At 34.6% G+C, this 16,373-nt stretch overlaps 1 protein-coding gene across 2 annotated transcripts in view; it reads left to right on the top strand.

The window, feature by feature from the left end:
• The first annotated feature begins 2,161 nt into the window (after positions 1–2,161).
• LOC149528527 (uncharacterized) overlaps positions 2,162–16,373 on the top strand; it is a 109,031-nt gene continuing 94,819 nt past the window's right edge. The window contains exons 1-2 of one of the 2 annotated variants that reach the window (XM_089811926.1): positions 2,162–2,521; positions 2,663–2,751. The gene's annotated coding sequence lies outside the window, so the exon portion shown is untranslated. Of the gene's footprint in view, positions 2,522–2,655; positions 2,752–16,373 lie in introns of both variants that reach the window. The other variant, XM_089811927.1, reaches the window with a different exon arrangement.

Genomic DNA, 16,373 nt, shown 5'->3' with positions numbered 1-16,373 from the left:
GTGAAGCTTCTTATCTAACAACATTTCTTAGTGACAACTCATCAATTGGGCAATATAGACAAGGCACGTGAACTGATTGATAGAATGCTACCATGATATTTGTTAAAAAGATTGTCTAAACTTTAATTCAAAAGTCAAACATTGACAGACATCACGTTGGAACTAGAGGACATCATGCTCGCATAGAATGGAAAAAGTTTGCAAAGAAAACATAGTGAAGGGAGGCATGAATCATTTGTTGCAATGTGTCAATAGAGAGGTCATCCCATGAGATGGATAAAAAGTGGAGTGATTATTACATAGAATACAATGATCACAAAATATGCACAATATGGAAGCATAGATAAGTACATTAACAAATTGAGAAAGAGGGTTCAAGATACTGAAAATTTTGGAAAATTGATTGGTTTTATGAGTAATATTCATACAAAATGTGGCTTGTAGAAATACCATACTATAATGTGGCTTGCAGAAATACCATGGAAAATTGTATTTGATCGTGTTAGATGGGAATAATTGATTGTTCATTTTATTGTACCTAATCTAATGATAGTTTTATAGGAGTTTGTAATCAACCCAACTAATAAACAACTAGACCAATTTATTGGGTTATGACTAGTTTCTTTATAAAATTATCTACTATGATGTGTTTTTATAAATTTTCTTGTGAATTTTGCCCTTTTTTTTGTGGTTTGCATTATTTTTGTGGAGGATCTTGAGGTAAGTCACTTAGCAAGGGTTGAGTGAGTTTTATTGTTTTATTATTTGGATTCTGGAATATGCATGCAACTGGATCAATTTTCTTGTTGTGCTAAGATGTAATAAGCACCTTAAAAAAGATCTCTAAATATACATATACAGAAGGAAATATAAAGAGATACCTGTTTAGAAGGAAAAGAAACGAAAATTTACATAGCCCTTGAAGAAAATGGCAGAGCTAGGGCACAACAACAAAATCGTAGAGCAAGGGCACGACACGACAACGAAATCGCAATACAAGGGCACATAGATCACAATGGCATGACATGGCAACAAAATCACAAAGCAAGGGCACAACAACAAAATCACAGAGTAAGGGCACAACAACGAAATGTAGAGATCACAAGGGCATGACAACCAAATCACAGAGAGAGGGCACGACAACAAATTGCAGAGATCACAACAACGAAATCATAGACCAAGGGCACGACAACGAAATGCAGAGATCGCAATAACGAAATGTAGAGATCACAATAATGAAGGGCACAAAAACATTCACAACTCTCCACCCTCGTTCAAAGCTCTGAACCCTCGTTCCTGCACAACTCTCTACAATAAAAACAAATGGGAAATGATTTGTCATGTTATTTTTTTTTTTTTTTGGTTTATAGTCACGGGGCGTCACAAATACAACTCTAATGTCGGTATTGTGACGACATCATGGACAATTGAAAAAAAAAAATGAAAATCAACACAAATTACACTGCTGTTGCAATTTGACCCCAAATGTAAAACCTTATTTTTTTGTTTTTGTGTCGTTACTGTAGGTTCCAGGTCCTTATAAAACCTGGGTGGATTTTATTTTCATTGAACACGTTTTGATTTGATTTTTTATATGGGTTCCACATTCCCTCAAAACCTATTTTTACGTTAATCTAAAAATATTAATCAAATAATTCAATGACTCAATTATTTTCTTATAACTATTAAACAATTTAATCTTTATATTATACATTATAACATATTATAACATACATCAAATACATGCCACTACATGACACTTATTTTCTTCTAAATCTATATATACAACAACAAACTTATATTTCGATATGCATTATAGTAAAATAGTCATGAGTTTACCTTCTATCATTTCTATTGACTTAATAATTTTTCATAAAATATTTAATATATATTTCCACAAACTAATTAATTACATTTTAAAATATTTTAACATTATTTTATTTTACTTGTATTTTTTCCACATTCCACTTTTCTCAGCTCTATTGCTTTTTCCTATTTAGATGCTAGATATATATTTTTTAATTTTCATTTAATTATAATAACTTAAAATATAATAGAGATGCCCTATGTTTTAATACCATTGTTTTAGTGCTTTTCAATAGATTTCATAGATGTTATAGAACCAGAAACTAATTTCACCCGATTTTAACTCTAATAAATGCATTACACTCGACGCTTAAGATCTCTTCTTTATATATGAATTTTTTATATAAAAAAAGAGAGAATAAAAAAGTGTAATCACTGTCATCTTGAGAAGAAATTTGAAAATAAGCTCATGTACCGAAACAGAGGGGCAAGCCCGGGCGCCCTGGAACCACTTTCTATGTCTGCTTTCTGAGGAGTGATAATCTCTGGATGTGCAGGACGGAGATGGAGAAGTTTTTATAAAACTTTTGTTCCCATATAATAAATGTGTGAGCATATCACAGATGATGGTGTAGATTTGAATTTTGCCCGTGTGTGCTCGTAGAAACCAGTGGGCAAGCTTACATATGGGTTGCCTGATTCGATTTCGATAAATGTAAGGAAGATGAACTAACAGCTTTTTGGAAATTGAAGTGTTGTATCTGGTTTGAGTTAAAAATATACATTCCTTATTAGCATAGATGTAAATGTATACACAGAGTTTATTCAAAATGATTTTTAAAATATTAGATTCCAGGTGGGGTTGACAGAAAGCAAGCAGGATATAGGATGTCCATGGAGGGGGACAACTGTTTTTCTTCTATATCGTCGAACTGCCCGAACTGCGTGAGTAAAATCTTTTGTTCTATTGTATTAAAATTTTGCACCATCAAGCCCTTCTTTCTTTTCTTTCTCACCTTCCAGTTTTCATGTTCTGACTCGAGTCTGGAAAGAGACCCTGAATTGCTCTAAACGGGGCGCTCTCACAATAATAGTCAATGTTCACATTGTGGGTGAAAATAATACAATGATTGCTATCTTAAGAACATCATGCTTCTGCCAATGGGCAAGGTAGCCGATGTCTAGGGTTTGGTCTGAAGGAAAGTCTTGTTTATCTCGGAGTCTTATGCAAATGTAGTAATAGCCTGTACACTAGGGATAGGCAAACTACGATAGTCTTGGTGGTAAAGAATATATTTATGAACTAAAATTATAATAACGTATGGTTTAACCATTACCCAGTTGAACGAACGCTGACAGCGTGTCCATCTTCATTATCGTGATAATTTCACTTTAGCCCAGATTGATAGCAGGAATCGTGGAGTGCAGGATAAAACTTTAAGTTTATAATTCTCAGGAAACCAAAACTAAGCACAACCTTTGATGGTTAGAGATAGTAGTTATCACGTGAAGATGATCTACATTTTTGGGAGTGTACTATGTCAACCCTTCAAATGGAAGATATGATTAAGGACACCGATCCTTCGACAAAATTGTATCCTCAAACACGAGTGTTGACACAGTAATATATATATCGGTCTGGAGACATCCCTATCTACAGCATCATTAAAAGTTCTCTCTCTCAATTCATTAGCATACTTTACTATAAATTCCTCCAGTCGACAAATGCTTTTATAAGAATCCACATGGAGTCACTTTTTAGACCAAAGCCATTGTCATATCAGTAGGACCTGAGATTTTAACATAAGAGACAACAATGTAAAGGATTGAAATTTATCTCCTATAAGCTGACAAGAGGACCACTTCACAAGATTTGGTGAGTCATGGCTGCATTTTTATCCACAGAACACTTTTTTTTCTTTAAAAGCTTAGTTACTGGTTTGAGTTCGATTCAAAGTTCAAGTTTAAAGAACTGATTTGCCTGTACCGCAAAATTTTTGAAAGGGGTTTGGGTTTGTTTAGGTTTGTTCATACAAAACATGTAAAACTAAAAATTGTAAAATATTATGTATATACATATTTATGAAGCCTAGAAGTAAGTTGTAGGTATGGTTTTTGAGATGAAATTTATAGTGTCAACCCATATAAATTATAATCTTTAGCTATTCATCTGGCCTCCAGTAGAAACCGAGAATTTGAGATTTCCACTTAAATACTTATAAAATGTGCAGTCTTGGGTTTTTAACCCAGTTCATAAATGTGGAAAGCACATTCTAGTAACAAATTATTAATAGAACAGTACTCGTGGCACTCTTTTGTACTTGTAGTTAGTTTTTAGGTAGAATTTTCCGTGCTAGAAGGTACAGTATTTTTGTATTTGTAGCAGCTGGCTAAGGCAATGAACATGCCCAGGTTGAGTAGACCCAAAGAAGCTAGAGGCCAATAAAAATATTCTAAATGAGCTTGGTTCAACTTGTCTGCAAACCAGCATTGCTCCTGCTTTCTGCAAGTAACCTTCTCAATGACCAAAATTAAGATACTGCTAAAAAAACTACCAACTCCTATAACACTCAAATAGACAGCAATACCCAAGCTTTTCATTGCGTCTGGCACCTCATCATAAAAGTTTCTTGCATTCCTACCATTGTAAACAGATCAGCTGTGCCAAAAAGTACATATTGAGGAAGTAGCCAAAAGATGCTCATTGGGAATGTTGCATGGGGCATGTCTAGCAGCCCATTATCCTTTGCTGCCTTGATTCTCTTAATTTCTATCACTGCAGCAACAATCATTGAAACTGCAGACATAAACATACCAGTGCCTATCCTTTGGAGATTAGTTACCCTGGTTTGTCCTTTTGCCAACATAAGCCTTTCACTTTCACTTTTTAGGGTTAAGGAACTCAAAAAATTATAAAATATGCAAAAAAACACTTTTTCACTGGCCACGGGGCCCAGTTCAACGCAATTTGCTGCTGGTTTGATCTGTGTCTGGCAAGTTCGCCCTGGTTCGATGCATTAAGGGACCAATTTGAACTTGGGGACAAAATTTTGAACCCTGTTGGAACTGTACCTGAACCAGGTACCAGTTTGTACTGTGTTCCAGTCTGGAGGGCAAAAGGATGAACCGGGGTAACTAAGATTAAAAGAGAACCAGAAAAACAATGCTATTTCCAATCTGGAAAGCAGCCACACCTTCCACAAATTGGTTAACTGGAAATAAACATATGCAAATGTTATCAGTACAATTACAGGTCTTTAGAAAAACCAAAAGGAGTAGTACCTAGTCCACTATAGAAGTTCTAGCTATAGATAAAGGAAAGTTCATTCTTCTGAAGATGATGGTTTTTGACTGATGCATACAAACCATCCAGCTGCACCATAATCCTTTATGGGTAAAATATTGTGGTACTCGCAACCAGAATCAAATCCCGACCACAGGAAAACTGTCTTAGGCACATTGTAACTCTGAAACTAACTATAATGGCAGCACGAACTTGCAGAACAAAGTACATTACAACTTCGAAATGCAAACAAATAAAAAACACTCTGGACAAAAGAGAAATAGTTTTCCTTGGAGAAACTATCTACTGGATGCAGTGCAGACATGGAATGATCAGCAGCGTCCTTCATTTGGTCATTCAGTTTAGAAAAAAATCAGGTCAGCAGAAGGTGGTCTGAGTTTAATTCGATGATGATCCAAGGGAAACATGGTTTGACATATCAGACTAAGACCTTGACTAGAATGAACGTGCACCTTACATTTGCCAATAAATTTACTATTCAAACATGGTTTACAGAGCTGAAGCCAACTATCTATGTTCTGAATCATTCTCTTCGATTAAAATTTGGAAAAGAACTTTTCTTGACCATATTTATGGCAATCATTGAGTTTGGGTGAATCATGAAGTTGGATCCTTCATTGGTTGTGTCCATGCACAAAAGAGAAAACGCATTGCTGCCTCTTATTCCTCCTCCACCTCTTTTAATGACACTCTTTAAGTATGGTGGTTTGCCTTTTTGTCTTAGATTTTTATTTTTATTCTGAAGGTTGCGACTAATTTTTGGATATTTGATTGTAGATGCTTCAAATTTGCAAATGTAATATCATCATAGATGTTCTTAACTTGTAAATCTAACTGATTTTTAGTGGCCTGATTTTACATGTCTTGGATAAGATCCTCATACCTTAGAAATGTTGGAAACCTGCCATTTTAAGCATTTAAAAATTCTTTTATTTGTAAGCCATGGGGAAACATGTTTGGTCACTTGAGAGACAATTAGGCTGGAAAATACAAACAAATAGTTTCAAGCCAAAGTGGTCAACATTACTTAATTTTTGTTAACAATCTCAAACAAAGATCTCACCGGGATAACAATCATAATAAAGTTTATAATGTACTTAATCCTAAGAGTAGTAGGATAATATTTTACAATGTGTGTTTTTGAGATGCACTAGAAGCTGAACAGAAGAGTCCTTTTCATAATATTATAAATGTACATTGTTCTGAATTTTGTATCAATGACTGCATTGATGATGAATGTTGTGAATTTCATTGCATATTGTCCTGTCCATTATATTTGTCAATCTTTTCTGCATTTCATTCCCAGGCCTAAAATTGGTAACTGAGAATTGGTTGAAGAAGTCGATGAAGTGTTACAGATTTATATTATGAATTATTTGTAGCATATTCAATTTTCTTTTCAATGCTATTTCATTCTATAAATATTTCAGTATGCAAGTTCTACTTTTTATTGTGGAAGAAAGCATATCTCGAGTTATCTAAGTGCAGGTTTGTTCCAGTTAAAACAAGTAAGATGCAGAGTCCAACAAAATCTCTGAATTTCAACTTGTGCCTGCTCAAATGAGTGTGCAAACATCCAATATTTGTTTCTGTTTCAGAATGACAAATAACATAAGAAAATCTTGGTGGATGATCTATGTTAATTGACAGGAATTGTTAAAAAATGCTTCTGTGATGAAATTTCTCCGAATGATTGATGTGGTGGAATTGTCTTTTCAGACGTAATCAATCTCTGGCTGTCTCAATTTTATTGCTGTCAATCATAACCAACAACAAAGAACTTGTTTTCTGACGTTGTTTCTCATGTTGTCAGTACTCCTTGACCTTGTCAAACACAACTCTCTTTATCTGAGTCATTATAAGTAGCCTCTTGTTCATACCTCATGTCTCTGTAACCCAGATCTGTCACTATTGATGTGTGCATTCCCTATTCTCCGTTTCTCATTTCTATACAATTCATTCATTTCCACTCACACCTTTTGGAATTGTATGCCCAAAATTTTCAGATCTCTTGCAAGACTAATGGATCATTTAGATACAAATAGGGCATCAATGAAGGTACAGTATAATCTCCAATGCCATTGAAATGCATTTGGTATCTTTTGTGCCTCATGTAGAGTACCTGGTAGCTATGAGAGGTATGTTGAGACTCTTGAGATAGATTGAATGTGATGATTCCTTTGTTTTCCATTTGCCCATGTATCATATCCAGCCCTTGTGTATATCCTACATATTGTTTCCATTTGCCTTCTCTTTAATTTCCAAACCTTACATCGCAATTTCCTCAAACTCAATATATGATTCTGTCTCAAGGGAGCAATGTTATGTTTACTTAGATGGTTTTCAGCCAAATATGCAGAGAACAAGTGTAGGTTGTGATAGAAGCTATCACAACTTGTGCCCACACTATTATTGTTGCCACCTGGTCTTTATACTCAGCATCTTCATTCTTGTGTTGCAATTTTTTTGCCACGACTCTCGCCATCAACATATGTGCGAGCTTCTTTGGTTTCTCAACCTAACATTGTTCTCCACAAAGATTACAAATCTACCGAGTTAAGAGTTTTGAATGCTAGGTTTCGAATATCATTTAAAAAATAAATGGGATGGAAATTTCATAGTGAAGTTGCTAAGTTAGGTTGATTAAAAATATTCATTTTATCCATCATATAATATTATGGGAAGGGGAAATTTTCAGTAATAAGTTTGCTTTTAGGTGAAATTTCAAAAATAAAATAAAATTTGCAAATTTGAAACAATGACATTGCTTAATGGTCAAGGTGTTAAAGTAACGCCCAAAAATAAAGATAAACAACAATAAATAAAAGAAAAATAGGTACAAAAGAGATAACATTTATCTTGGAAAACCCTTCAACTTGAAGGGGAAAACCCAACCACACCAGAAAAATATTTCTTTTTTTGATATAAAAAATGTTCAAGTACAATGCTTTCAACTTGATGCCATACTTTATAAAACAATCATATATTGATATTGAATTGTGAGACTCTTCATATCACAACCAAAGGTCTCTTCGATTTCCAAAAACAAGTGTCTTCACATTTCCAAACACATGGCTCTTCACATGATTCATGTCTTTTCATATAATATTATCTTAAATATTATCACAAATATCTTCTGTAGCTGTTGCACAATATAGAGGTATTTTCTCAATAGTAAATTCAGAGATAAAGATCTCTATCGCAACTACAATCTTCAACATTCTCTTTTATCCAGAGAGAGATCTTTAGTATGCTAGGCACACATAACTGCAACCAAAGATGTCAATGATAAATTCTCATCATTTAGATTCTCATTAATACATGTCAACATAAGATAATTCATCATTGCTAGTTCATAAGCACATAAAATTAAAGTCATGGAGTCACACACATGACTTATACCATGCCTACTCGTAGAGGGTGGTCCTTCATACCTACACGTAGAGGATGGAACAAGGGCTTTCACCTCAAACTTCCCCCAGAAAAGATTGCATTTCCACCATGCTTACTCGTAGAGGGTGGAACAAGGGATTGCACCTCAAACTGCTCTCGCAAAGAAGAGCTCATTAACAAGGGATTTCACCTCGAACTTCTCACAAAGAAGAACTCATTAACAAGGGGTTTCACCTCAAACTTCTCTCACAGAGAACTCATTAACAACATGTACAAGAATGGCTGAGATTCTCTCTTAATAGAGACTTCTCACAGCAGGGATAGCTTTAGTTATAACAATAAGATAGCTGATTTCAATTTGACCAAACACATGAGCTTTATAGCTGATAAACAGCCACAAAAGCTTGCAAAGAATAAGACATTTCCCTCTGTCACGTAACCTCCCTTTGCAGCCGAAAGGTCTCCCTTTGAATATCATTTCTTGTATATGATCTTCCTCTTTTAATGAAGATATGTATCATCAATTTATTCCCATGTCTGCAAGCATCATCCCCATGTTCATTAATCTCTCATCATCTCATTGCCTTTTGATGTGTCCTGCAACAAAGAGAGATTAGTAATAAAATCATAAAATCAACCTATCATGAAGAGAAATATAGAGATCAATGCTAAAAGAGTAAACTAATCTAGGTGATATAACAGCAAAAAATATAACCATAAGATACTTATCTCTTTGTAGTGAGCCCTCTGAAAGGAAACTGCTGCCTTATATTTGAAACACATAGACTTCCATGGAGGCCCAACACAAATGACACCAAATCATCATTGACGTGAAATCTAGGAAGGCAGAAATATATTAGAACATAAATACTAAAATCTTTGCAAAAGGATTGATGCTTATGATTTGATCCTATGCAACGATCAATCAATAAGCGTAATGATCCTTCTAATCACAGTTTCACAAATACTGATATAATATCTGGATAACTTAAAGAAGGAATCTAAAAAATATATTGGACTTAAAAAATGATTGCCAGTCGTGATATATATATATATATATATATATATATATATATATATATATATATCACCGCACACTGGCCTTCTCCTTCAGGACTCAAGTGATCATATTATGATCAGAGCAGAGCTTTATGTTCGATACATAACACCAAAAGATAATGTCACATATTACAATGAATAAGTGATTGTCAGAAGACACAGTCCTATCCAATATGTAATAATAAACAAAGACCCTCTAGTTTGAATAAACATGATGACCCCATAAGCTGAAGCAGAAATGTAAGAAGTGGATTCAATAATGACACTCTCTCTGCCACAATAAAGGAAAAACTGCATGCAATAATAATCACGGCACACTATATTGCAACCGAGCAAAAATGGCTGTCGACACACAAAACATCGCATCTGGCATAATTGACAACCAACGGCAGTTACAAGAGTGATGATCCATCTCAATAGTCACGACCATCAGAAACAATAATAGTCAGCAAGGTATTGTTCTTAGAAAGTCAGCTTACATGGTTCCATAATCCCATACCATACACATATAGTTCTGCTCGTACAAAACTAAAAACATCACCAGTATCTTCGTTAGATGAAAAATTGTTATATATTAAAGAAGCCCTGACCACCACTTAAATATGGCATGAAATACAAGTATTTAAGAGACACAGTAAACTGTAATCAGGAATAAATGCCACCAAGAAAAATCGTCATTGCTGAAGCAAACTTCCACATTGGCTATTGAAATGCTATCAAGCATGAGTTATAAGTTTGAACTATCCAACAATATAAACAAATGCCTGAGTACACCAAGCAACAATGGTTATAAAGGATACCTGGTAGTTGTAGAATATGAAATCATAGCATAATGCAGAGAACCAACAATCTCAGAAGGAAGTTGAAGAACATAATCATACATGTGGAGGCTACAAAAGGTGCTTGCAATCATATACAAGATATGACCTCTGTGCCAAATCAACAACCAACAAGGCCACTTGTAATTTTGCTTCGTTATTGGTCTCTACTAGTAATGCTTTCTTCTCAGTGGCATTAATATTACAATTGGAATCCCTTGTTACACATCTCATGCTTGATTCTTAGATTTTCCTAAGTAGCTGTAACGCCCCTTCAGGGAACCCAAAAGAAATTAACCCATTAAGTCACTAAGTTTGCCAAACATTTTGTTTTGAAATATTAAAACAACAAGAGATAACATAGTGGAAGCAATAACTCTTATATAAGCAATACATTAACAATTACATCTCTCAAGGGTTCCATGACATTGAATCACATACATAAGTTTTATTAAAATTAAATCTGATACATAAAAAAGTCGACATTATAGGATAACCATAAGGACGAAATCAAATGAAATAATATACAAATACATAAGATGCCACATGACATAATCATCCTTTGTACAAGTCAAAGGGTATGAAATGCTAAAAGAATATACATCAAGATAAGATACAATGTCTCACAAGATCTCAAATAATCAAAGTACAATAAATCAAAATATGACTATAGAACATAATCATAAGACAAAACGAATAGAACAATTGCACAAGGTACATCCAACATCGACATCCAACTATTGGATCTCAATGATATAAGAAACACTACCACATGACCTCGTGGAACCTAAATGGCCCACTCCCACTATGCTGAGGATATAATCTCAAGTCCCAAATGGATAACAATCCAAAAGTCGAACAAGAATTTAGGTCAAGGAATCTTGATAGCAATCTATCTCAAAGGTGCCAAGTACACAAGTAACATCTACTCCCAGAGGCAACAAAGACATGTAGGAAACCTAATATCTCCCTTTGAAGCTGAAAGGTCTCTCTTTGAATATCATTTGTTTTATATGATCTTCCTCTTTTAATGAAGATATGTATCATCAATTTATTCCCATGTCTGCAAGCAACATCCCCATGTTCATTAATCTCTCATCATCTCATTGCTTTTTTGGTGCGTCCTGCAACAAAGAGAGATTAGTAATAAAATAAAAAAATCAACCTATCATGAAGAGATATATAGAGATCAATTCTAAAAGCATAAACTAATCTACGTGATATAACAGCAAAAAATATAATCATAAAATACTTCTCTTTGTAGTGAGCCCTTCTTTGTAGTGAGCCCTTTGAAAGGATACTGCTGTCTTATATTTGAAACACATAGACTTCCATGGAGGCCCAACAGAAATGACACCAAATCATCATTGACGTGAAATCCAGGAAGGCAGAAATATATTTGAACATAAATACTAAAATCTTTGCAAAAGGATTGATGCTTATGATTTGATCCTATGCAGCAATCAGTCAATAAGCCTAATGATCCTTCTGATCATAGTTTCACAAATACTGATATAATATCTAGATAACTTAAGGAATGAATTAAAAAATATACTGGACTTATAAAAATATTGCCAGTCTTATGTATATATCAAGAAAACATATGTCACCGCACACTGGCCTTCTCCTTCAAGACTCATCATATTTTGATTAGAGCTTTATGCTCTATATATAACAGCAAAAGATAATCTCACAGACTACAGTGAATAAGTGATTGACAGAAGACACCGTCCTATCCAATATGTAATACTAAACAAAGACCCTCTAGTTTGAATAAACACGATGACCCCGAAAGCTGAAGCAGAAATGTAAGAAGTGCAATAATGATACTCTCTCTGCCATGATAGAGGCACAACTGCATGCAATAATAATCATGACACACTATATTACAACTGATCAAAAATGGCTGTTGACACACATAACATTGCAGCTGGCATAATTGACAACCAACGGCAGTTACAAGAATGATGATCCATCTCAACATTTATGACCATCAGAGACAATAATAGTCAGCAAGGTATTGTTCTTAGAAAGTCAGCTTACATGGTTCCACAATTTGCATACGATACACATATAGTTCTGCTCGTAGAAAACTAAAAACATCACCAATATCTTTGTTAGATGAAAAATTGTTATATATTAAAGAAGCACCGACCACCACTTACATATGGCATGAAATGCAAGTATTTAAGAGACATGGTAAAACAATAATCGGGAATAAATGCCACCAAGAAAAACCATCATTGCTGAAGCAAACTTCCACACTGGCTATTGAAATGCTATCAAGCATGAGTAATAAGTTTGAACTATCCTAAAATATAAAGAAATGCCTGAGTACACCAAGCAACAACGGTTATAAAGAATACCTGGCAGCCATAGAATATGAAATGATAACATAATGCAGAGAACCAACAATCTCAGTAAGAAGTTGAAGAACTTTATTATACATTTGGAGGCTACAAAGGGTGCTTGCAATCATACACAAGATACGACCTCTATGCCAAATCAACTCCCAACAAGGCCACTTGCAATTTTGCTTTGTTATTGGTCTCTACACCTAATGCTTTCTTCTTGGTGGCATTAATATTACAATTGGAATCCCTTGGTACACATCTCATGCTTGATTCTTGGATTTTCCTTAGTTGCTGTAATGCCCTGTCAGGGAACCCAAAAGAAATTAAACTATTAAGTCACTAAGTTTTCTGAACTTTTTTTTTTTTAAAGATTAAAACAACAAGAGATAACATAGCGGAAGCAATAACTCACATACATACAGAAGCAATACATTAACAACTATATCTCTCAAGGGTTCCATGCCATTGAATCACATACATAAGTTTTATTAAAATTAAATCTGATACATAGCAAAGTCCACATCATAGGATAACCATAAGTATAGGATCAAATGAAATAATATATAAGTACGTAAGATACCACATGGCATAATCAAAATGCATAATCATCCTCTGTACAAGTCACAGGGTATGAAATGCTAAAAGAATATACATCAAGATAAGATAAAACATCTCACATGATTTCAAATAATCAAAGTACAATAAATCAAAATATGACCATTGAACTTAATCATAAGACAAGAAGAATAGAACAATTGCACAATGTACATCTGGTGTCGGCATCCAACTGTCGGATCTCAGTGATATAAGAAACACTACCACAGGACCTTGTGGAACCTAAATGGCCCACTCTTACCGTGCTGAGGAGATAATCTCTGTTAGAATATATAGTCCATTGATATAACTGAGAGGGGGGGGGGGTGAATCAGTTATACAATTAATGTCATTAATAACAACTTTAAACAATCGTAACCATATGAGTAATGTAAACTGAAACGACAACAAGATACTCATACACAATAACACCAAATATGTTAACTAGGGAAACCCTTGATCAGAGGGAAAACCCCAGTGGGGATGATACCCACAAGATGATGTACTAATATAAATATTCTTTGTTAAAGGATAGACCCTGTTAGGAGTCTATCACAACATTCAGTATGTATGAGTCCCTGTTATGAGACTTTGAATCCTTGTTAGAAGATTCCAACTCTGTTAGGATTTTTGGAAGATAGTTGGACCCACTGCCCAAACAACTTCGAGGATAAGATCAATGAACCCACTATCCAAATGATCTCTGTGTTATTCCTTGCAGAATAATAGAACTAAATTGTACTTCCTTCCTCTGTCTCTGTCCTGTTAATCAGAGTTCTGCTTCTTCAGATCTTGTAACCAGATTACGAACTGTGCATTCAATAATCCCTTGGATCACTTACACACATTTAATGAGCACTCTACTCGTTTTCGCACTTCTCACTTCTTGCAACAATCACAATACTTAACACACTTCATTTCTTTTCCAATGAAGGAAAACATCTTTCATTTATACTATATCTTCATAATAATTCCTTGAGTCGGCCTTGGGGCTTTCCCAATTAAATAAAATAATAATTAATTAATTACAATTACCATAGCACTGTTGTCTTGCAATCTATACAAAACTTCACACATGTGATACTAAGACTTGCACACTCTCTGACGTCATCACCTAACTGTCCTCTGTCACTGCCTGCTTGCGCATCTTCTTCTTCATCTCAGATGTAATCTAGCAAACAAACATCAGGAAATGCTTTCCCAATACTTTGTCTCTGAATTGCTCTCTGTAAATCAGATACAACTTTCGTACATCTTTGACTCAAGCTTTGTGCACTTAACCACGGCATCATGACACTGTGCTGTACATGTCCATAACTGCACATGACTAGACAATCAAACCATTGTCCGTACCATCAAGATCTCTGTCTTGCTACTTTGTCAGTCTTAATAGAAACCATGCTATGTTGACATCAATGACAAACACAGTTATGAATGCAACATATCAATACACTCCAATGCTCAGGATACTCCCCCAATGTAGTATTCTCAACATTCATGCTAAAAATCTCAAGTCCCAAAAGGATAAAATCCAAAAGTCGAACAAGAATCTAGGTCAAGGAATCCTAAGAGCAATCTATCTCAAAGGTACCAAGTACACAAGTAACATTTACTCCAACAAAGACACGTAGGAAACCTAATACCTCCCTTTGAAGCTGAAAGGTCTCCCTTCGAATATCATTTCTTGTATATAATCTTCCTCTTTTAATGAAGATATGTATCATCAATTTATTCCCATGTCTGCAAGCATCATCCCCATGTTCATTAATCTCTCATCATCTCATTTCCTTTTGATGCGTCCTGCAACAAAGAGAGATTAGTAATAAAATCATAAAATCAACCTATCATGAAGAGAAATAGAGAGATCAATGCTAACAGCATAAACTAATCTAGGTGATATAACAGCAAAAAATATAATCATAAAATACTTAGCTCTTTGTTGTGAGCCCTCTGAAAGGAAACTGCTGCCTTATATTTGAAACATATAGACTTCCATGGAGGCCCAACAGAAATGACACCAAATCATCATTGACGTGAAATCCAGGAAGGCAGAAATATTTTAGAATATAAATACTAAAATCTTTGCAAAACTATTGATGCTTATGATTTGATCGTATGCAATGATCAATCAATAAGCCTAATGATCCTTCTAATAATAGTTTCACAAATACTGATATAATATCTAGATAACTTAAAGAATGAATCTGAAAAATATACTGGACGTAAAAAAAGATTGCCAGTCATATATATATCAGGAAAATATATATTGCCTCGCACTGGCCTTCTCCTTCAAGACTCAAGTGATCATATTGTTATCAGAGCTTTATGTTCGATACATAACAGTAAAAGCTAATCTCACAGATTACAATAAATAAGTGATTGACAGAAGACACAGTCCTATCCAATATGTAGTAATAAACAATCTCGCAGATTATAATGAATAAGTGATTGACAGAAGACACAGTCCTATCCAATATGTAATAATAAACAAAGACCCTTTAGTTTGAATAAACACGATGACCCCAAGAGCTGAAGCAGAAATGTAAGAGGTGGATTCAATAATGACACTCTCTCTCCCACGATAGAGGCAAAACTGCTTGCAGTAATAAAAACTGCTTGCAGTAATAATCACTGCACACTATATTACAACCAAGCAAAAAAGGCTGTCGACACACAAAACATCGCATCCGGCATCATTGACAACCAACGGCAATTATAAGAATGATGATCCATCTCAACAGTCAGGACCATCAGAGACAATAATAGTCAGCAAGGTATTGTTCTTAGAAAGTCAGCTTACATGGTTCCACAATCACATACCATACACATATAGTTCTGCTTGTATAAATCTAAAAACATCACCAGTATCTTCGTTAGATGAAAAATTGTTATAGATTAAAGAAGCACCTACCACCACTTACATATGTCATGAAATGCAAGTATTTAAGAGACACGGTAAAACAATAATCGGGAATAAATGCCACCAAGAAAAACCGTCATTGCTGAAGCAAACTTCCACATCGGCTATTGAAATGCTATCAAGCA

Source organism: Cupressus sempervirens, chromosome 11, assembly GCF_028749045.1.
Source record: "Cupressus sempervirens isolate cs-2001-9-10 chromosome 11, ASM2874904v1, whole genome shotgun sequence".
NCBI classification, from domain to species: Eukaryota; Viridiplantae; Streptophyta; class Pinopsida; order Cupressales; family Cupressaceae; genus Cupressus; species Cupressus sempervirens.
Note: the sequence above shows the minus strand (reverse complement) of the source record. Positions and strands in the feature narration are given on the sequence as shown.